This window comes from Peromyscus leucopus, chromosome 4, assembly GCF_004664715.2.
Source record: "Peromyscus leucopus breed LL Stock chromosome 4, UCI_PerLeu_2.1, whole genome shotgun sequence".
NCBI lineage: Eukaryota > Metazoa > Chordata > Mammalia > Rodentia > Cricetidae > Peromyscus > Peromyscus leucopus.
The window spans coordinates 122,004,565-122,026,659 of NC_051066.1; the positions used below are offsets into that span (position 1 = coordinate 122,004,565).

General features: G+C 45.0%; 1 protein-coding gene across 2 annotated transcripts in view; it reads left to right on the forward strand.

Moving 5' to 3' along the window:
• Positions 1-22,095, forward strand: part of Rin2 (Ras and Rab interactor 2) — a 219,938-nt gene that overhangs the window by 97,679 nt on the left and 100,164 nt on the right. The window contains exon 1 of one of the 2 annotated variants that reach the window (XM_028881864.2): positions 20,712-21,261. The exons of the other annotated variant lie outside the window; for it this stretch is intronic. The gene's annotated coding sequence lies outside the window, so the exon portion shown is untranslated. Of the gene's footprint in view, positions 1-20,711; positions 21,262-22,095 lie in introns of those variants that run through there. 2 annotated transcript variants of the gene reach the window in all.

Consider the following 22,095-nt stretch of genomic DNA (forward strand, 5'->3'; position numbering starts at 1 on the left):
TCTGTGAGCCCCAAGCCAAGGAGAAACCTTGTACAAAGTGGCTGGCATCTAAAATAGAAAGACACCTGAGGTAGATCTTTGGCCTCCACATTCATGCCCACATACATTTGTGTACATGACATGTACACACAGAGAGAGAGGGGGGGAGGGGGGAGGGAGGAGGGAGGGAGGGAGGGAGGGAGGGAGGGAGGGAAAAGAAAAGGACAAACAAGAGGTATCCTGTAGACATGATGAGTACAGGAAACCTTGGTAGACAGAAACAAAGAAGAATGGTGTGTGTGTATATTAAGCCCCAGGGGGCTGCTGAACCACACAGTCCCCTTGCCCATTGGAATACACCACAGCTTACCACCCTTACTGGGCCAGGAGATCATAACCTTTGGAGTGGCGCCTATCCCACCAACGCTATTTTGGGGGTTATGCATAGTTATTTTGGATTCTTTTTTCAAAAGACAAGTGATGGGCACTTTTCAAACAGGGCATCTGGCTTCAGCTTCATACTTTCTGTTGTAGTCTCTCTGGCCATAAGTTCTCAATGAGCTTTATGTCTTCCTTTTCAACCTTTGGGGTTTAAAAAAACTATATTAAGAACTCAAATTAACCTTTCCCTTCAGATCAAAGATAGGTGTGCCCAGTAGCTTGCTGTCTTAGTTAGGGTTTCTATTGCTGTGAAGAGACACCATGATCTCAACAACTCTTATAAAGGAAGATATTTAATGGAGGTGGCGGTTTACAGTTCAGAGGTTCAGTCCATTACTCTCATAGCGGGGAACATGATGGCATGCAGGCAGACGTGGTGCTGACTACATCTTGTAGGCAACAGGAAGTGGACCATGACACTCAGTGACGCTTAAGCAAAAGAGACCTCAAAGCCCACCCCCACAGTGACATACTACCTCCAATAAGTCCATACCTACTCCAACGAAGCCACACCTCCTAGTAAACCACTCCCTGTGAGCTTATGGGGGCCAATGGCATTCAAACCACCACACTTGCTGTACACATCTACCTCCCCTCCTGTGCAGCATTTGTCAGTTTCATGTATATGGTCAGTTGCAAATGCCCAGTGTAATTCCGTTGGAAGTGGAGTTGGATAGATGTATGTAGTAAGTATTGTGTGTGTATGTATGTGTGTATATGTGCACTGACATATATTCTATGCATGTCAGTCATGGGGTGCAGTTGCCTCCCAAAGAAGTTCTACCTCTAAAAAATGCGATAAAAATGCACCTAATCCATATCGTATGCAGCAAATGTGTAAGGAAATGTATTAGTCAGGGTTCTCTAGAATAGCAGATCCTATAGAATGAATAGGCTCCACCCTTCTCCATATATATATATATATATATGTATATATATATATATATATATATATGATTTATTAGGGTCATAGGCTATGGTTCAACTACTCCAACAATGGTGGGCTATGAACAAAGTTCAAGAATCTACATGTTGCTCAACGTACACAGCTGGATGTCTCAGCTAGTCTTCAGTAGACTCTGGAGTTCCAAAGTAGGAGTGAACTTGCAAGCACAGCCAGGGCAAGCAGTCCAAGAGTGGAAGCTTCCTTCTCCATGTCCTTATATAGGCTTCCAGCAGAAGGTGTGGCCCAGATTGTGTCCTCCCCAACTCAAGATCTGGATTAAAGATGTGTGTCTGCCTACCTCAAGGGTCTAGACTAGAAGTGGATTCACCCACTTCAAACCAAGCAAAAAAAATCTCTCACAGGTGTGCCCTCCATTTCTGGATTGTACTTCATTTCAGACATAGTCAAGTTGACAACCAAGAATAGCCATCCTGGGAAGTATATGGGACTAAAGCATATTTAAATCCCTGTAACATTTGAGAAGGGGGTGTGAAAAGGGCTTGTCCATAGGGATGGGAAGGGATAGATGTATGGGATGGATCTTTAAATCACTATGTCTGTCCTTTTCTTTATTTCTTTGCTTCTTGGGGGTGCTAAAGAGTTAGGATCTTATACACACTAAACACATCCTTTGTCTAAGGTCTTATACATGCTAAGCACATGCTTTTCACTGAACTATACTCCTCACCACATCTAGCACCTCCTAAATACTACATATTAATTATCAAAACATATACTCACAAGTAAGTTCTCTAACAAATCTTATACCTTTAAAAAACATTAATAATTAGGAGTCATTTCATTGACTTTTTTTTTCCAGTTGTGTTTGGTTCTACCCTAGGTCCCTAGGCTAACTTGCCTCTGGGTCCTATATATAGTGAAGGTCTCAAGCTGAGCCAGTCACTGTTTGGCCACTCCCACAGAGGTGTCTCATCTAACTGCAACTTGATATACCAAGGCTGGCTGATAGCCATGGGAGGCCCGCCCTTTTCTGAAGAGAAACAGAGGAGGAGTGGATGGGGGGGGAGACTTGGAGGAGAGGGGAGGAGGGGAAGCTTTGGTAGGGATGTAGAAACAAAACAAAAAACCAATGCCATTACTAAGGGGCTAGGAAGATAGCTTAGTTGGTAAAGTGCTTGCCACATAAACATGAGGCCTTGAGTTCGATACCCAGCACACAAATGGCCGCATAAAAAGCCAGGCATGGTAGCATGTGCCTATAACCCTGGCAGCATCAGGAGGCTGTCTTTGTTGCTTGGTGGGTTTTGCTGACTCTGATGGCTTCTTTCTGGAGGTATCCTGAACAGTTTCCTGCAGTGGGAGATTTTCTTTTTCTTTCTTCTCCTACCCCCCGCCCCCTTCTTTGAGCGTAGTGTTTTAAACACAAGAGAAAAATCAAGCCATACATGACTGGTAGACTCTACCTGCAATCCTGTCACTCGGGAGGCAGAGGTGGGGGGAATAGGAACTCGAAGTTTCCTCAGCTACGTAAGTTCAAGGACAGCCTGGGATGCCTGTGTCCCTTTCTCAAAATAAGTAAACAAGGAGAACGGAGGGAGAAGGAGAAAAGAGAGGAGGAGATCGAGGAAGGGGGATCTAAAGGGGGGTTCCTCTGGCCTTTTCTGGGTGCTGCTCTGAAGACTCTCCGAAGATTATCATGTAGCCAGGGCTCTCACTAAGCTGTGGGCACTTCTGCGGTCTGAAGAAAAGAGCAGTGTCAGCAACTCCAGGCTGCTGAAGCTGCCGGTCTCAGGATGTCTGGGGTGTGGTACCAGCTGCAAGGAGAGCCCAACCAAGTCTCCATCAGGAGCTGGCACCAGACAAGGTCTGGGTCCTGGTCAGAATTCTTACTTCCCTGTTTGGTGATGTGATATTTGTGTGGTGTGGCTTTTCTCGGTATTCCCCACCTTGCCATATGCAGTGAACATGATCTTTCTTCTCACCCAGGACTGCTGATGTACTGAGCCACAAACTACCCACTGCCTGACCCAGGCTGGGACACAGGCTCTCAGGCAAAAACAGGAAATAACATATGCACTTTCCACATTTGGCTCTGTTTTACATTTCTCAGTACTTCCATGTGTCTTGAATAACAGGATAATTTTCCTTTGTAGGAAAATACCTACATGAATTTATAAGCTGCCTTATGTTGAATAACATTTTATTTCAGTAAATTATTTTGTGTTCTTCACTATTTTAAGGCCTGTTACAGATTCCCACTAATTCTTGCCAGAAACTTACCGGGCCAGGAAACATGTAGATGGGTGGAACAGGTAACACGATGTCCTCCATGTTTTAGAGTGATGTCGGGTGCCCTGCCCCAGGGGACTCTATGACTTGTGGAATAAAAACAGAACCTGTAGTCATGGTGTCATAGCATTCCGTCAGAAGGGACAGTAGGCACCCAGAAACTCTTAGTGGCAGAGCTGGAGATTGGGCAAAGTGTCACAAATAGGGTTATCATTTAGCTGAGTCTTGAGAGATAAGGACATGTAGATTATTAGTTAGATTGTTGTTACTGTGTTCAAAATACTTGACAGAGACAACTTAATGGAGAGTGGATTTGTTTTGGTTCATGATTTTAGAGGGTTCAATACATGACCCCTTGGCCCCATATACTTGAGCAAAACATCACAGTGGTGGGAGCCTGTGGAAGAGGAGAGCTGTGCTCTTGACAAGCTGGAAGCAGAGAATCAAGGACATACAGGACAGGGCCAGTGTAAGCTAGAGCTCCAGGGACACGCCCCCAGTCACCTGTTTCCTCCAGTTAGCCCTCACCTCCTGCTTCCCACCGCCCCCAAATGCCGTCATAGTATGAGTTCATCATCCATCAATTAAGACAAGAGTCATCATAATCTAGTTGTCTCCTGAGCCTCCGTCTCAGACATAACCAGAAGAGGGCTTCCCTGACCTTCTAGATGTTTCTCAATCCAATCAAATGATAATGAAGACAGATCCTCAGGATGTATTCACCAGGGAGTGGAGGTGAGGAATTTTACTTTATGGTTTTATTTATTAGTAGTATGTGCATGATGGGACATATATACATACTACAGTGCGTGTGAGGTCGGAGAGTAACTTTGTGGAGTCAGGTCTCTCCTTCCACCTTTACAAGGGTCCCAGGGATAGAACTCAGATTCCCAGACTGTGCTGCAAGCACCTTACAGGCTGAGCTGTCTTGCCAGTCCAGGTAGGGCTGCATTTTAATTAGAGGCTGAATGAGGCTGGCATGGTTGCAGGGCGGAGTGGATGAAGGACCCGAATGAAAATAAAGGTTTGACTCAAGTTAGGGAAGACCGCTTGTGTTGTGTCAGTAGTCGAGACTTTGTGTTCTAAGTATCGGAGGCATTTGATCAGATGTGGGCTTTCCTAAACTTGAGAAAGATTTTTAGGAATGAAGACCAAGGCTCACACTTCAGGCACTGACTTTGATCAAAGCTGAAGAATAGAGGTGTGAAGCCTGCAGTCGCCCAGGCCATTCACCACCAAACACACCAAGGACAGACAGACACTGATCTGGGAAAGGCAAACAAAGGCTAAAGCTGGGAAATGAGGAGTCAAAAAACCATTAGATGACCTACACCACCAACTTGAAGCCCCACCATGGGGCCTCAAGATCTCCTGTAACACTCTAACCACTTTTTAAAAAAGGTTTCTATATGGAAGTAATGTCAAGCTTCTAGAACAGTTGCAAGCATATTCCAGAGGACTCCCCATGCCACACAGACTTGTACCATTTTGTCTCCTTTATTTCATCATTCACCTCAAGAGTTGAAAGCAGACCACAGACATCAAATTCTTTGCCACTTGCTACATCTGTGTGAAACTTTGGAGAGCTATCCTTTTAAAAAGTCTTTCCCTTATTTTTATGTGTATGAGTGTTCTGCCTGCATATATATATATGTACCACTTGGGTGCCAGTGACCAAGGAGACCAGAAGCATCAGATTCCCTGGAACTGGCATTATGGACTATGGTGAGCATCCATGTGGGTATTGGGAACCAAACCCAGGTCCTCTGCAAGAGCAACAGATGCTCTTAACCATGCACCATCTCTCCAGCTCTTGAAGGGCTGTCTTACATTCCTATAGTCTTGTGATCTTAAGACTGTTACCTTAAACTTGGAGTTTAAATCTATACCATGTGTGGGGCAGGGGTGAGAGGCTGGGACTTGAACTCAGAACTTTGCACCTTCCAAGTAAGTGTTTTAGCACCACGCTATATACTAAGCCCTGCAATAAATACCAGGTTATTGTTTTGGCTTTGTTTTTTTTAAAAAATCAGTTTCCCCAAGAATAGCCTAGGTATGGTAGCTCCTAACTTAGGACAATTTGACTATTTTGTTTGTTTGTTTTACTTTACATTGGTTCAGAATTATTCACCCTTAGTAGAAAACATATTTGAGCCGCACACCTTTAATCCCAGCACTCAGGAGGCAGAGCCAGGCGGATCTCTGAGTTTGAGGCCAGCCTGATCTACAGAGTGAGATCCAGGACAGGCACCAAAACTACACAGAGAAACCCTGTCTCAAGAAGAAAAAAAAAGAAGAGAAAAGAAAACATATTTGAATTTTAAATTTTGCCCCTTGCAGAAGAAAGCAGAGCTGGACCATAACTCATGGATGGCCTAAGAGGATATTCATTTGGGAATATCTGTTCTTTGAATGTATCTCTTATGGGCTGAACAGGAAGAAGAGGGTGGAAGAGAGAAGGAAGAGGGAAAGGAGAGAGAGATGGAGAGCATGTATTAATAAAAATTATACCTTCTGCTCAAAGGTGCTTCATTTTCATTGATCTGTACTTTGCAATGTTTCATTTCCTTATTTTCATCAGTTTCAAATGGATAGAGATGGTTGTTACATTAGGAACAGGGAGCATATTTAAATATATGTCTGCAACTTTGTTTTTGGATTTTCATTGACAATATTATTTTTATTTGTTGTAAATATGGTAGTAGGTAAGCAAGTTTCCCTTTTATGATTCCTTAAAATAGCTGTGAATCAGGCTGTGTAGACCAGGCTGTGTGAATCCGGCTGTATAGACCAGGCTATGTGAATCAGGCTGTATGGACCAGGCTGTGTGAATCAGGCTGTGTGAATCAGACTGTATGGACCAGGCTGTGTGGACCAGGCTGTGTGGACCAGGCTGTGTGGACCAGGCTGTGTGGACCAGGCTGTGTGGACCAGGCTGTGTGAACCAGGCTGTGAAAAGATTTAAGTTCAAGTAATTTATAAGGGGATGGTCTTAGGTAACAAACAACAAAGGAGACAGGAGGCAGGGGAATGGAGCTGACATTGAAGAGATCAAGCAAGTGTGTGTGTGTGTGTGTGTGTGTGTGTGTGTGTGTGTGTGTCCTTGACTGTCTGACTGTCCCAGTTAGCATTCTGTGGAAGTGAGCTCTGAGCTGTCAGTTCATAAAGGCAGCCAGTGAAAGCTTTGTATGTAGTCAGTCCCCAGCTGGCCCTCAGTCTTATGGAGAACCTTTGAACAGTATTGAATGTGTATCTCAGAGTCAACCCCCTGGTTTGCTGTTTAATTTCTTGGTATATGGTGTGAGAGTTGGGTCATCTGAGGGACGGCATTGTCAGGTGAAGGTAGCCTTGAAAGAGTCTGCAAATTGGATGAGATTTGGCTAAGCTAAGCTAAGCTAAGCAAAGATGCAGGGAAGGCACTCTGATCAGAATGCAAAGGTGACTGTAGATGGGAAAGGCTCGGTGGGGTAGCTTGTGGTCCTGCCCCATCCTCTCCCCACCCTGCGCCTGCTCTCATGGGCTTGTTTGTTCACTTTTGTCTTTAAGACAAAGTCTCATTATATAGCCAAAATGGGCCTTGAATTCACATCCTCCTGCTTCTGACCCAAGGAGGTGTCTTTTTAAAGGTGAAAATCTTTGGCTGAGGGAGTAACAGTGCTTACACAAGGTTCTGGCTTCAAGCCTCAGCACTGACAAGGGAAAGTTATGCAAAAAGATAAAGTGAAGGCTTTAACTTCAGAGTTTCAACATTTGCTTAGCATGTTTAGAACTCTAGGTTCAGTCCCCAGTACTTCCAATGAAACAAAACAAAAACATACAAACCAGGCATTTATAAAACTATTCAAAAACAAACAAACAAGCAAACAAAAAGAACTATATCCAGACTTTTTAAAGCCCACATCTGTAATCTCAGCATATGGGAAGTAGAGGAAAGAGAATTGTGAATCAGGACTAGCCTGGGCTAATATATGATGTGTTCTAGAACAGTGCAGGCTAAGAGAGCCTATCTCAAAAGGAAAAATAAGATTATTTTTAAATATCGCAAGTAGTTTTTAAATGTAATCACATACATATAATCATATAACAAAACTTTTCAGGAAATAACCGGATAATAGATAACTTAGGGTTTGCAGGCCATGTGGTCTTATTACTACTGTACCCAGAAGCAAATATAGGAGTCATTTATGTCAATAAAACTTTATATATAAATGCATATGGGTGGTACATTTGGCCCATGATCAACTTTACAGACAGCTGGTATAGGAAACTGATAATACTAGAATTAGCCGGGTGTGGTGGCACACACCTATTATCCTAGCACTGAGAATCGAGGTCATCCTCAGTTACATAGTGAGTTTGAGGCCAGCCTAGATTTTGTGAGACTATGAAAAAGCAATATTGAAAATGCAATGACTACAGAGCATGTCAATATCCACAGGACAGCAACAGCTGCATCTCACAGAACAAAAGCACCCTCCCTATTAGCTTTCGTTTTTTACTATTTACAGAGTTGAAAATGCACGTGGTTGTTTTTATTGGCAATCTCTGCCTTAGCAGATTTGTCTCCCTCCACGAAATCTAAACCAATCATGATAGAGCCCTTTTGGCCACTGGGACACATGCACAGGGAGCCAGAAACTTCGGTTCCCCTGACATGCCTTTCAGCATCAGCATCTTGTCCATCTCCTACAGCAAACAAGGGTCATTTTTGTGGTATCCTGAGGGCTGCATTTTTCACATTTTTGTGCTCTGCTGTGTGCCTGTGCGTGACTTTCCCGTTTTAAGTGGCCCCTGAGTGTGACACTGAAGTGGTGTCTAGCATTCCTCTACGCAGGAGGGCTAAAATATGCCCTGTGGAGAAAGTCCACGTGCTGGATCTATTGGACATAAGCTAGAGCACCGTTGACTCTGAGCACAATGTTAATGAGCCAGCAATGTGCTGAATCAAGTGATTTTACATTGAAATATATATAAGGCAAGGCCAGGTATTGATCTGTCAGTAATAGATCAATTGTGACTAGAGACTGGTGGAAACATAACCAGTATGTATTAACCAGAGAATGTAATGCCGTGAGCACAAGAATTACTTGTTGCTCAAAGACAAAGAAAGGCAGAGATAACCCAGGACGGCTTGAGACAGCACACTGGTCACCCTGGAGAACATTTCTGGGATGCCTTCTCCTCCCCTTATGGTGCCTGTCTCCTTTCCTAATAGTGTTTCCTCCCAAATAAGGCACTTGTTTCAGGATACCTGGGAAACTGAAAGGACATGGTAACAATGACAGAGAAGCCCATGAGATTTGAGGGATGCAGGGGCAGGCATAACTTCCTTGGGAAGTCTGGAAACTTGGATTTCACTGATACAGGACAAAAGGAGCCCTAGATACCCAAGGAGGGAACAGGAACAGGTCATTAAATTCCAAAACCTGCATTTCCAACAGGGAAGTGGAATGCTGGAAAACAGCCAGTCTTAGTCTGTTTTCTGTTGCTAATAACATAACATCACAGTCTGAGTAAATTACAAAGAAAAGAGGTTTATTTTGGCGTACAGTCCTGGTTCAGAGTCAAACAGCCTACATCTGGTAAAGACCTTCATGGTTAGCAAAGTAGCAAAGGCAGAGCAGTATATATGGCCAGACAGGGAGGCTGTGTGTGTGTGCGAGCGTGTGTGTGTGTGTGTGTGTGTGTGTGTGTGTGTGTGTGTGTGTGTTGTTCTTGTTGTTGAGGCTGGAAGCCAGGGCCTCACACTGGCTCTCCCACTGAGTAACCCCTTCAGTCTATTTTCTGACTATATGACCACCAGGATTCAACCACAGACAATCTCATGAGCGTAGTCAATTTTATCACCTCCCAAAGACCACCTCTAAAGTTCACATCTTCCTAACGTACTTTCCCAAAGTGGGAATTAATTTTCAATAACGGGAACCCTTGGGGGATTTGCTCAACCTATCCAAGCTATAGCAAGGTCGTCCCTTTGGGGCGGGCTGGCAGAGTTAGAGGGTAGCACTGCACAGACAGACACTGAGGAAGCCATTGAGGCAGCCTTGTCCAAGGCCAAGTGGCTGTGCAGACTGGGAGGAAGACGGGGGCTTGAAAACTCAGCAGAGGTGCGGACAGATTGGCATGCAGGGCGGAGAGAGGAAGAGCCGGCTCCCACTCTGAGCCTTCAAGCCTGGGGTTGCCATTAACAGAAGAGAGAGCGAGGACTTCAGGGGAACGGAATGTGAAGTGGAAAATCGGCGTCTGAAGCTAAATTTGAGAGGAAGAAACCAGAAATGAATGCTTTTGGCTCCTTTTTGTAGACAGATATTCCTGAGTCTGGAAAAGGAGGTGGGAAAGCAGAAAGAAAAACTCACAAACCCGGGGATGGGGAGGGAGGGGTGGGGAGTGGGGGCATTGTTTTGTCCCATTTTTGTTTGAACCAGGAAAAAGAAACAGTTGCAACCCAGAAATAATGTGTAAATCTGACTTCAGGATGAGTTGACTTCTGTCTGCTGTCTTTGTCTAACTTGATGAAGTACTGAAGGGGGAGAAAATAATAATTTTAGAAACAGGAAACAGGAGGAAAACGTGTTTGTAGGGAAATACTTCCAAGTAATGGAATAAGGCCTAGCTGACAGTCTAGGGAGAAAGCTTTGGTTAAAATAGAAGCTTCTCGCACTGTAGGGGAATGCCATGTTCCAAACAAAGACAACATGCAGGTGTGATCTCCAAGGAGACAGCTAATATGGGGGTTTATATATAAAAGCACCTTGTAAGTCAGAATGCCAGAAAGCAACCAGTTGGCCGTATTAAGGACTTTGCTTGTCGCCATGACAACATACCTGCTAAAAGCAGCTTAAGAACGGAAGGTCTTATCTTAGCTCCCACTTTGAGGGTCCAGTCCCTCCTGTGGGGAAGCCTGAAGGCTGGCTCATGAGGTAGCTAGTCACTTTCCATCTGCAGTCAGCAAGCAAAAAGAGGTCAACATTGGCATTCAGCTCACTTTTCCTTTTATTCAGTCTGGGACCCCAGTTCATGGGAGAGTGCCACGCACATTCAGGGTGTGCCTTCTTTCCTCTGTTGAACTACTCTGGACTGTCGTAGACACACCCATGATGTGATCCTAAGTCCCATCAAGTTGGCAGTCAAGCTTAGCCACTATAACTATTGTCTCTAGAGCAAGGGGGGCATTAACTCTGAATTATCCAGACCCCTCCCTACATCATTTCAGTGAGGACCATGAAAGGGTTGGTTTGGCCCATCATTGAAGCTGATAGAAACTGTCCTTCCTACAGAAGAGTAAGAGGCTGAGCAAAGCATTAGCTTACAACCTCTTCTTTCCTTCGCTGAAGATTACAGCCGCCCAAAGAGAAGGCCTCGTTTTATCAATACAATCAGACAGTGTTACCCACAGTTTATTATCTGCAATAACTTGAAGCTAGGAGGAGCCAGTTATGGAAAGACTGAGACCATTATCCGAGAGCCAAGACAGTGAGTATGGCAATTTGGTTGCAGACGCAAGGTAGAAGGGGTTTTCAAGGCTAATGAATTTTGACTTCCAACATGAGGATGCTTGGAGGGACATGGCAGCTGGTTTGGGATGTACTGGGGAGTAATCTGAAAGGTGGGCCCACGGTGGAGAGGCTATAGAAAGAGCCATAGACAAAGAAAAGAGCCCAGCAGCCAGGATGCTTTCAAGGACCTGTCAGGAAGAAACTTGGATCCCTCTTGGCTCTCGAACCCATGCTGCCTACTTTCTCCAAATGTCACAGAAGTATAAACTGGGCCACTCAGGTCTGAATTCTATACTTCTGCAAGCCAAGATTGATGAAGGCTGAGGAGGAGCGAAGCAGTAGGGGAAGGTGGGCCTTTTCTGCTGTGAGCCCTGAGGTAACATTGCCTACCACCCCTCTGTGCCCTGAGACCTGGGCTCTGCACACTGTTCCTCTTTCGCCACTCTCCTCTCTATGGAGGGACAAGTCTATGGGACAGAAGGGTTGAGCCACTCTTGAGCTCATAGTCCCTTGAAATCTTGGCCATGTCCCATAAGCCCAGTGTTCTGGAATCTCTGCCTGCAAGATCTGAGCTTGCTCCTGCTGTTTGCACAAGCTGCCTCCGGATCGCGCCACCCAAAGGTGTAGCATCTCCAGGCTACAAGACAGACAAGGCAGAGAGGCTGGGCTGTCAGAGGGAAGAGAGGCATGACGCCCCGTGAGGCAGCTTCACATCTATCTCATGTCCCCTCCTTCAGGCATAAAGCACCACAGAGTATGAAATTCCACATAACTGGACCTTCAAGGTCCTTGCAAAGGTATACCTGTCATGGAAGAATGGAATGGAACTTACTCAACAGTCTTGGGTTCATGACTGTTAAACAAAGTATCTCTGTTATCTACATAGACTGCCCATGCATGGACCCATCTGATCCTATGCCATTTTCTTTTCTTCTTCCAGAAGTCTGACTCCTTGACATAAAGCGACCTCCTCAGACACGATGTGTCCTCTTGCTCAGACAGTCCGTGATAGCACCAAAACCTGCTACCTCCCTCCACCCTAGGCTCCACACTAGCTCCACCCACCCTGCCTAACCTCCCTTTGAAAGAGGGGGAGGGACATACACCTAAACAAGAGGATAGGAATGGGGCTGACTATGAAAAGGAAAACACCACACTTCGAAGAGAGACTCCAAGAGCTCAACAGATGTCCTGGCAGTTGCCACCTGTGCTAAACTGAGTAGTATGTGATGAGATTCGTGTATTACCCTAAAAGTGTATGCTTGCCTCTCTCAGTGGTGGACATGAATGCCATTGACCAACCAAGAAACATGCTGAAAATCTGAGGCACCATCACTGACATCACACCACCTGTTTGGTGATGGCAGCAGACAGCATTGCGTGACCTCCCATGACTCTGGTAGACACAGACTATTTTGTAGGCCTGCTTCTTTATGAATCTCCTTTGCTAATTTCCAGACTCTGACTGTAGGACAGGGTGGCTACATTTGCCCTGATTGCATTAACTGATGTGGGAAGACCTAGCCTACAGTGGGTGGGTGACATCATGCCCTGCGTTTGGGTCCCGGGTTGTATAACAGTGAAAAGGAGCGTAGCAGTAGCCATGCACGCATCCTTCTCTCTGCTTTTGACTGTGGATGTGATTGGCTACTTCAAGGTCCTGCTGCCTTGATTTCCCTGTAGTGATGGACTCTAACTTGGAATCATGAGCTAAAACAAACCCCCTTATCCCCTAGGTTGCTTATGTTAGGGTATTTTATCACAGCAACTGTGAACAAAACTAAGTAAATGCCCTTAAAGGATGCCTAAACACATACAGAGAACCCGTGTGTGCCCTGTATTTCCATATATGCACCAGATGTTCTTCCATCTTAATTAAGCACTCATCACACGCTATGGCCATTGATTTTGCACTTTGAGATATGACTGCGGAATTACCACATTTCCCCCTTCTTCCCAATTAGAAAATGTATTGATTTTTGTTTAATTTATAAGCTGCAGATCTTCACTTTTTCACTTAAAAGCAACACTTCATGGCTTCTCTTTGCCAGGATCACTTATGCTTTGAGACCATTGTTAAGTAAAATAAGAATTACTGGAATACACTTGCTGGTCTCCAAACCAAGGCAGCTACAGAATGGCAGATGGGCAGGCGGTATACACAGGGGCACTGGATACTGCAAGTCCCAGGTAGGAAGATATCCATCCATCATGCTGTGCAGAATGGTGCACAAAGTGAAATGTATAAACAGTTTATTTCTGGAATTTTCTATTTAATATTTCAAACCAGAGTTGACCTTGAGTAACTGAAACATAGATGAGGGAGGAATAGAGTCCTGTTGGTATGTTAATTTATGTGTTGTGTACATGCATGTGTATATGCATGTTTGTATGTATTGATGCACATGAGTGTGCATGCATGTGGAGTTTAAGGTTGATGTTGAATTCCTCCCTCAATCATGCTCCACTTTATGTTAGAGGCAGGATCTCTCACTTGAGCTGAGAGCTCACCTATTCATCCAGTCTAGTTGGCTTGTTCCTGGTATCCCCTGTCTGTACCTCCCAATTCTCCTGGAATTGCAGATGGGCCACCACACCCACCTTGCATTTATGTGGGTGCCAGAGATCTAGGCTCTTGTCCTCACACCTGAGCAGCAAGCACTTTTCCCATGGACTCACCTCTCCAGCCTCTATGGTATTGCTTTCTTTTTTTAATGTATATGGATATTTCGCCTTTGTACCACATGTGTGCAGTTCCCATAGAAGATCAGATCCTCTTGAACTGGAGTTGCAGGTGGTTGTAAGATACCATGTGGGTGCTGGGAATCAAACCTAGATCCTCTGGAAGAGCAGCCATTGTGCTTAACCTCTGAGCCATCTCCCCAGTCCCTACAGTAATACTTTTAATAAGTAGATAGGCTTCCCATTGTCTTCCTGTCTAACCTCTAAGAAAATGGAGCTCACAAAGCCTAAGATAACAGACTAAACACATGAATTCCTTAAGGCATCCTAATGGCACCATTTAACTTGGTTAGGATGATAGCCAGAAGCAGTTGTGTCCAACTGGTGACAAATACATGATTTGTGGATAAAGCATGGTCTCAGTCTTCGGCTCTAATTTCCGACATTTGCTATAGTTTACTACTTCAGTGTCTGAAGAATCAAATTATGAAACCTCTTCAGAGACTTTGTGGCCTAGACTTGGTGAGCGAAGTGCAATGGTGCACTGGCTTTGGTTCTGCCTGCTCGCCAGAGCTGATTATTAAATTCCTGTGTCTTTTGCCAGTCTGTTGAAGTCATTTTGGAAGGTTAGAGTCAGCTATGGTAGCAGTATTTATACCACAAAACAAGCAAATGTTAAAACTTGGGGCTTTGAGTCCCCAGCAAGGCAGTTGCTAGACATTTTTCAGCACTTTACTGATTTAAAGGGGAGAATAAATGTCTTAATGATAAATTTCCAGTTTTGTTAAATCCTCAATACACACAGTAGAAAAAGAAGAAAGTGGGTGGAGTGTGTGGATTGGTGAAAGTTTATTTTCACAGACCCCTTGGATCCAGTTAGCAAGGAGGAGGAGACAGAGGAGGAGACAGCAATCACGTGACTTTTCGTTGCTCTGCCAAAATTTAAATGATTTTCAAAGAGGGAAGCCCCTTTCTCTTTAGGCCCATGGCACTACAGAACATCGTGGCAGAAGAGCATCATAGAGATTGGCTGCTCACCTCCCGGCAGCCAGGAAGCAGAGAGAGAGGAGGGGGTGAGCTAGAGATAAGCTCTACCCTCCAACCAGGCCCCACCTCTTGATACTCCATTCAGCTGTGAATTGCATTAATGAGATTAGTGTCTTCATGATCTAATCACCTTTCAATAGCACCACCAGCTAAATAACAAGCCTTCAATCCATGAGCATTTTGTCTGGGAAGATATTCATATTCAGACCCAACATAACTCAGTTCATGGTATTCAAGACCCTCTTTGCTCCCAGGTACTAAATTATGTATAGTATGTGGCAATGATATTCTTCTTTCCTTACTTCTGAGTGGTAGGAGTTATGTTTTGACTCTGGACTTTTTTTGCGGGGAGGCGGGGGTATAGTTAAGTAGGCTAGGCTGAACTTGGACTCTGGTTCCTCTAGCTTCAGTCTCCCAAATGCTGGGAAAACGTGTGCATCACCATTCCCAGTGATGCAGGACACTTTTATGTATTAAACTCAATCTGTTCATTACTTCTTATTAATAACAAAGCTGCTAGTAAATAAGATAAAAATATTAAAGAATAAAGAGTACTTTGTCCTTAAAATTATTCTCTTTAATTTTTAAATTAAGTGAATTTCTGTGTGGAAAAATCCTCTCAACTTTCTATACTTCATATCCTGCACAAGAGCCAGTTTGATATGGATCATAGACCTATGCATGGAAGTAAAAACTATTAAGCATGTAAAACATAAGAAAGCTGGAGGTGCAGTCCAGTGACTAAACACTTAGCAAGCAGGCATTAGGCCCTGGATTCAATATCCAGCACCACACAAAAACACAACAACAACAACAACAAAACAGAATAAAATATATTCTTCAATAGTTTAACAATTGACATTAAAAAGAGGAAAATGGTGCAAGAACTAAATTTTAGAACTGAAGAGGGATTTTAAGCATGCTAACTGTACTGTATAAGAAAATTAGCCAAGTAATTAAAATGACCTAATGTGGTTTGCTCTAGAAAATATTTACTGTATGAAATGATTGGTATTGGGATCATTCCAGTGAAAATATTTGTGTTTATTAAACATGGAGTTGAAACTTCCTCAGGGGTCACAAAGACCAGATTTAAAAAAGCAGGGCAAAAACATCTTCCAGTGTCCGTGACTGTATCCTATGATCTAATTCTGAACCAAGAGAGAGAGCAGGGTGGTAGAGGAGAGGTAGAGAAAGGGTAGGTGGGAGGGGGGAGGAGGAGGAAAATGAGTATGAACGCATGCAGGTCTCCTTGCATTTGCAGTCATACAGAAGAGCAGGTACTGACCAGGACTCTGATGAAATCTTCATCAAAGGTGTCATCATATGCTGTTCTTGTCAAGGGGCCTTTTTCTGTCCCAGAGCCTTGGTTAGTTTATTCTAACATCTTTGCACTAAAGACCTGTCTTGAGAATAACATCCTCAACTTCATCCTGTTTCTGAGAAGCCATGGTTGCCTCAGTCCCCTGTGGCTTCTCAAGCCAAAGAATATGAATCTATCGGACTGCTCAAGACTCAGGTGTACATCTTGCCCCTATCGTCCAGGGGCCTCTTATATCCATTCACAGTAATGTTCTCCCCGTGTTCCAGATCTCTGCTGGCTTCTTATATCCATTCATGCTACGTTCTCCCCATGCTCCAGATCTCTGCTGGCTTCTTATATCCACTCATGCTACATTCTCCCTGTGCTCAGGATCTCTGCCAGACTTTTATATCCATTCATGCTACATTCTCCCCATGTTCCAGATCTCTGCTGGCCTCTTATATCCATTCATGCTACATTCTCCCCATGTTCAGGATCTCTGCCAGACTTTTATATCCATTCATGCTACATTCTCCCCATGCTCTGGATCTCTGCCAGACTTTTATATCCATTTATGCTACGTTCTCCTCATGCTCCAGATCTCTGTTGGACTCTTATATCCATTCATGCTACTTTCTCCCCGTGCTCCAGATCTCTGCTTCCCATGCGCTGAGCTGCTACATGTGTCAAATCTGGCTTTCTAGTGTAAGTGCCTACTGTGTGCCTCTCCAGCTCCTCAGCAGAAGAGCCTACTCATCTGAGAGCCACTAGTTGGTTACTGGCCTGAGTCAGTGTCCGTCCGGGGACACTCAGCAGAGGGGAGGTGGTGGGCAGATTCACTCAGGTGGCACATCAGATACAAGATGCAGGTTATGGTCTCCTCCAGGTGTGCCCTGGTGTCAGGGTGGTCACACCCAGCACAGAAGTGAAAGAAGCCAGCATGAGCTCTGGTGAACAGAAGAACTTGTGTGCTGTCTAAAACACTCAGAGCTGTGGCCATACTGGAATGAGGACAGTGTGTCAGAGATGTTCTCCACCAACACTTCTAAAACGGGGCATGGTGTAAGATTGCTACTATGGTATACATACATACATAGGTCTCCCCCCCACACACAAGGTCTGTGTCTTTAAAAATATATCATTTCCTGGGACAGTATGGCTCAGCGGGTAAAGGTGCCTGTTGCCAATCCTGATGACCCGAGTTGGATCCCTAAAATCCACACAGTAAAAGGAAAGTGCTTACTGCTGCCGGTTGTGTGTCTGTGACTACTATGTGTATGCACCATGTTTGTGAAGGAGCCCATGGGGGTCAGAAGAGGGCATCAGATCCCCCCCAGGGACCTGAGTCACAGGTGGATGTGAGCCACCATGTGGCTGCTGGGAATCAAACCCAGGTCCTCTACAAGAACTGTAAGCCCTCTTAACCAGTGAGCTACCTCTCCAGTCCCTGTTTCTCTTGTAAATGAAAAACTTCATGATCTCAAAACCATGTAAGAGCTAGGTATGATAATGAACACTTGTAATCTCATTGCTTAAGAGGCTGGAGCAGGAAAATTGAGAGTTCAGTGCCAACCAGGGCTATAGTGGGAGAGCCTGTCTTAAAACAAAACAAAAGATACAGCTTTTCTTCAAAAAAACAAGTTTGAAAGCTAGGCGGTGGCAGCACATGCCTTTAATCCCAGTACTCGGGAGGCAGAGGCAGGTGGACCTCTGAGTTCGAGGCCAGCCTGGTCTATAGAGTTCCAGGACAGCCAGGGATATACAGAGAAACCTTGTCTCCAAAAAAGAAAGAAAAGAAGAAGAAGTTGTTTAACTGCTGAGTAAAAGATAAAACACTGAAAACTGTTTTTGAATCCACATAACTTGAATTGTTGAGCCAGAATCTGGAATAACATTTTCCTGTCCAACTTGAAAAATCCCTGGCAATATGAAGGCAGTTATGGAAATGCTCAGAGACTTTTCCAGGACATAGACAGGAGCTCCCATGTTCTCAAAGAAGACAAAAGCCAGGGGAGAAAGGCCCACCAAAGCAGGAGCTGTTTAAAGGGCCCGGGTGGGGTGGGGGGGGAGGCGGGGGAGACCTTGGTCAGGTTTGGATTTACCGTAACGGGTTCCCTGGGCTGAGTAATTTGACAGTAAATAATTATAATAATGAGATCTTATTTACTAAGATAAACCAGGTTATTATGTTTCACTCAGCTACTAAAAGAAAAGTATTGAGTAGAAATTTTTGTTTATGATTAGATCTGGGGGTAGGAACTCAGGGCTTGCAAAGTTATGTGCTTTCTTCCTTTCTTTTCTTCCTTCCTTCCTCCCTTCCTTCCCCCTCCCTCCCTCCCTCCCTCCTTCCCTTCCTTCCTTCCTCCCTCTCTGTCTTTCTTTTTTGTTTTTTTTTTTTTTTCAGATTTATTTTATTTTATATGTAAGAGTGTTTTGCTCACATGTATGTCTGATGTCTGTATCATGTGTGTCCTGGAACTAGAGTTAGAGACGGTTGTAATCTGCTGTGTGCGTGTTGGGAATCGAAGCCAGATCCTCTGCAAGAACAAGTGTTCTTAACCACTGGACCATCTCTCTAGCCCCTGAATTGTTTGTTTTAGTCTTGACTGTGAGTGATAGATTCCCACCTGTTGCATCTGCTGTTCTTTGGTGGGGTTTGCACTCGTGACCGAAAGCAAATAAATAGCAGAGGAGACAGGATTAGGGTGAGGTTGAGCAGAGCCTACAAAATTTCAGTCAGACGAGAGAGACAAATCTGGAAGATCTATTGTACAACACGATGACTGTAATTAATAATAATGTGTATTTGCTGGGAATGGTGGTGCGTGCCTCTAATCCCAGCACTCAGGAGGTAGAAGTAGATGGATCTTTGTGAGTTCGAGACCAGCCTGATCTATATAGCAGGTTCTACATCACATAGTGAGATCCTGTCTTGGGAAATAAAGATTGAACTCTGCTGAAACTTTTAAGTGTTGTCCCAAATAAACAAGCACAAGCTGACAGACATGCCAGTTGGCATAAGTTAGCTACTCATAGTGTTTACAGATTTAAAAAACATTATATTGTATACCATAAATGTCCTCTTATTTTTTTCAAATAGAGAGGATGCAGTTTGGATAAGTTAAGAGGAAGGGAAAAGAGAGGCATGGAAGGGAAAAGCCTGCCTCTCAATAGCTTAGATGCCACACAGCAGCATTTCTGTCAGCAACAGACCAAGCATAGGGCTGTGGTCCCCTGGGCTGTGGCACCATGTGATTCAGGAGTCATCTTCGTTTGTGTTTGGACCGTGTATGATGCTCACACAGAACATATCCCATATTGTCCTTAAACAATACATGACTGCAGGCTCCAGGCCGTCAGCCTTTCCCAGATCTGCTGCCCAGCAAGGCAGCCCAAAAGATGGAAGCATGCTGGACTGAAGAGCTCCATTAATCAGCCAGCCATACACCAGAACCTCTCTCTGCCTTTGTCTCTGCGTTTGACTTCACAGAGGCTGGCCTGTGGCCATGCCCAGGCAGAAGTGGTGGCCTCAGTGCCTGCCCAGGGGACTCCTAGGACTTGGAGCACTCTTGTTCAGCAGGCTGCCAGGACAGCTGGCACCCAGCCAGAGGACAGGGATGTCGTTTGCACTTTCAAGAGCAGACCTTCAGTACCTCAGAAGTCACTCACAGAACCACCTGGAAAGCCACAGAGGCCAACTGTAGAGGGCCAACCCAGGGTGGGAGACTGAGAAGCACCTGCTTCCTGCCTTTGTCCTCTGTCTCTGACTGTCGCTTCATTTACATCCTTTCAGTGACTGATGGAAAGGCCTGGCTACTCCAAACTGCCGCAGTGGCTTTTTGCTAGTTTTTGGTGGTGTCTGCAAAGAGGGAACACTAGACAGACGGGGCTCATTTGTCAAGAATCTGATGACTTACCCTTCACAGAAACCAGGCAAGGTCTTCAGCGGTCCAAATCTGGAGGAACTTTATTGTGTCTCAAGCTTCGGTACAGTTTTGTTTTGTTGTCCAGCTGTAACTGGGTAGTTTGGGGATCTCCCTGCTGGATGATATCTGCAGGAAGAATGGGAGCTGAAAAGCAGGGAGACTTGACTCCAGTCACCTCGATATTGTGCTATGGATGTTGAGACAAGGTATTGTAAAAATTAAGGGTTGGGAAGAAAACCATTGCATTGAATGAACTAAAACTTCCAGGCACCAAAAGCCATATACACATCTGTGCACATACATGCACAGCCCAGTCTGGGTCGACTGTGGTACCGTCCTTATCTCCCGTTATGTGACATGTACCTGCTGTGGCACTTGTCAAGATGTTTTGCCTTGGAAAAGCATTACAAATAAGAAAGAACATCACCTTCATCCTTTAAAGAAACAGAACAATCTGCCAGCTCCACAGAATCCAGCTGGATGTTTAATCTGGACTGCCTGAGGTACAGGTGTATTCAGGTATCAGCAGCTAATTAAACCAGCAGCGGACTTCAGGGGTTCTGACGACTTCATTGCCAACAGCAAAATTCCTTGTGTGCTTTAGCTCATCAGCAAAGGTTTGTATATGGAAAACCCTGGAGCCGAACAAAGAAACTGTTCTGGATGAGGAATGAAGTCTTGGCTCTCTCTTAGCCATTCCTGAATTGCCAGGCTATGCGGAATCTCCTGCCAGGAAAACGTCCAGAAGAAAAAAAGATGACAGACCTCAGGTTTGTTTAAAGTGTACACTTTGTTAAAGTGCCTGTGTCTCTGGGTCTCAACAGTTAATCGTCTGCTGCCCAAGGTTCCTGTCCCGCTCCAGTTCTGAACACAGCGCTGTGTTTTCCCTCTGGAGTGATGCCAGTCTGTGGACGTCGCTAATAAGGATGGACTTCAGAAGCCTTGGAGCTGGGCTCCCACTTAGATGCTGAGCCGGGAACCTGGACCTCTGGAGTCAGCGGGATTGCCATGAAGCTTGCCACCTCTCCAGGAGGGTTTTGGAACACTGGCCTTCATCCTAGCAGGGTCACAAATGGAACAGAGTTCAGGAGAGACTTCAAGTGACCAAGACATGTAGCAACACCTCCACTAGAGGAGGTTTTGGAAGGAAGGCTGGGTATGGGAGAGATGTTTTCCTAGACGAGATTGCACGTGAGTCCAACCAAACAGCTCACTGTGGGTGTGAGTAGAGAGGCAGTTTGGGGCCAGAGGAGTCTCTGCAAAGATTTTCGCTTCCACACCTGTGCATTGCTCCGTGGTAGACTTTGCTTTTCCCCTTACTAGACCACCACTAACACCGGCCTCACCGTTCGTTCAGTGTCTGACTCTTGGCTCTGTCACCCCGGCTTTGGTACCTCCCCACCTCATGCCTGCAGCCCAACCACTTTTAATATTCCCTAATGATTCAAGTGATGTTTCACTTCCTACTTCCTGTGTTGTTCATGTCTGCAGTGTGCTCTGGCCTGTGCATGTTATAGCAAGTAGGGATGTCAGTGTACGGTTGAGAGGGAGAGGGAAGTCGGGGAGAAGTGGGGGTGTGTGTGGGGGGGAGAGAACACTTCATTGTTCTCTGTTTAAACCTGTACAGTTTCACTGGATAAGTAAAGCTTTTGGGGACTTCCTTTGCCACCTCAGTGCACACCTGTCTCAGCCGGGTCTATTGCACCAGGTGTGTGTACCCATTTAACTTAGAAGCAAAGGTGGAAGAGTTTGTAGTTTATGTGTAGCTATTACTGGTTTCTGTGCTGTGGTCTAGGAGGGGAAATTCCAAGCAAGATAGTCTTGGTGATGATTCAGGACCATGCTGTTATCCTGCCTTTAAATTTTCCTCTGCGTTCCAAAGTGAGCCCAACCCCCAAGCCCCTGGGTGATCAGAGCTGTTTACATGCGTCCTTTCACACAAATGAGCTCTGTAAACAGTGACTCTCTGGGCTGCATCCAACCCCACTGGCTTCTAAGGGGGAAAACAGAGGGATTTCTCCCTAG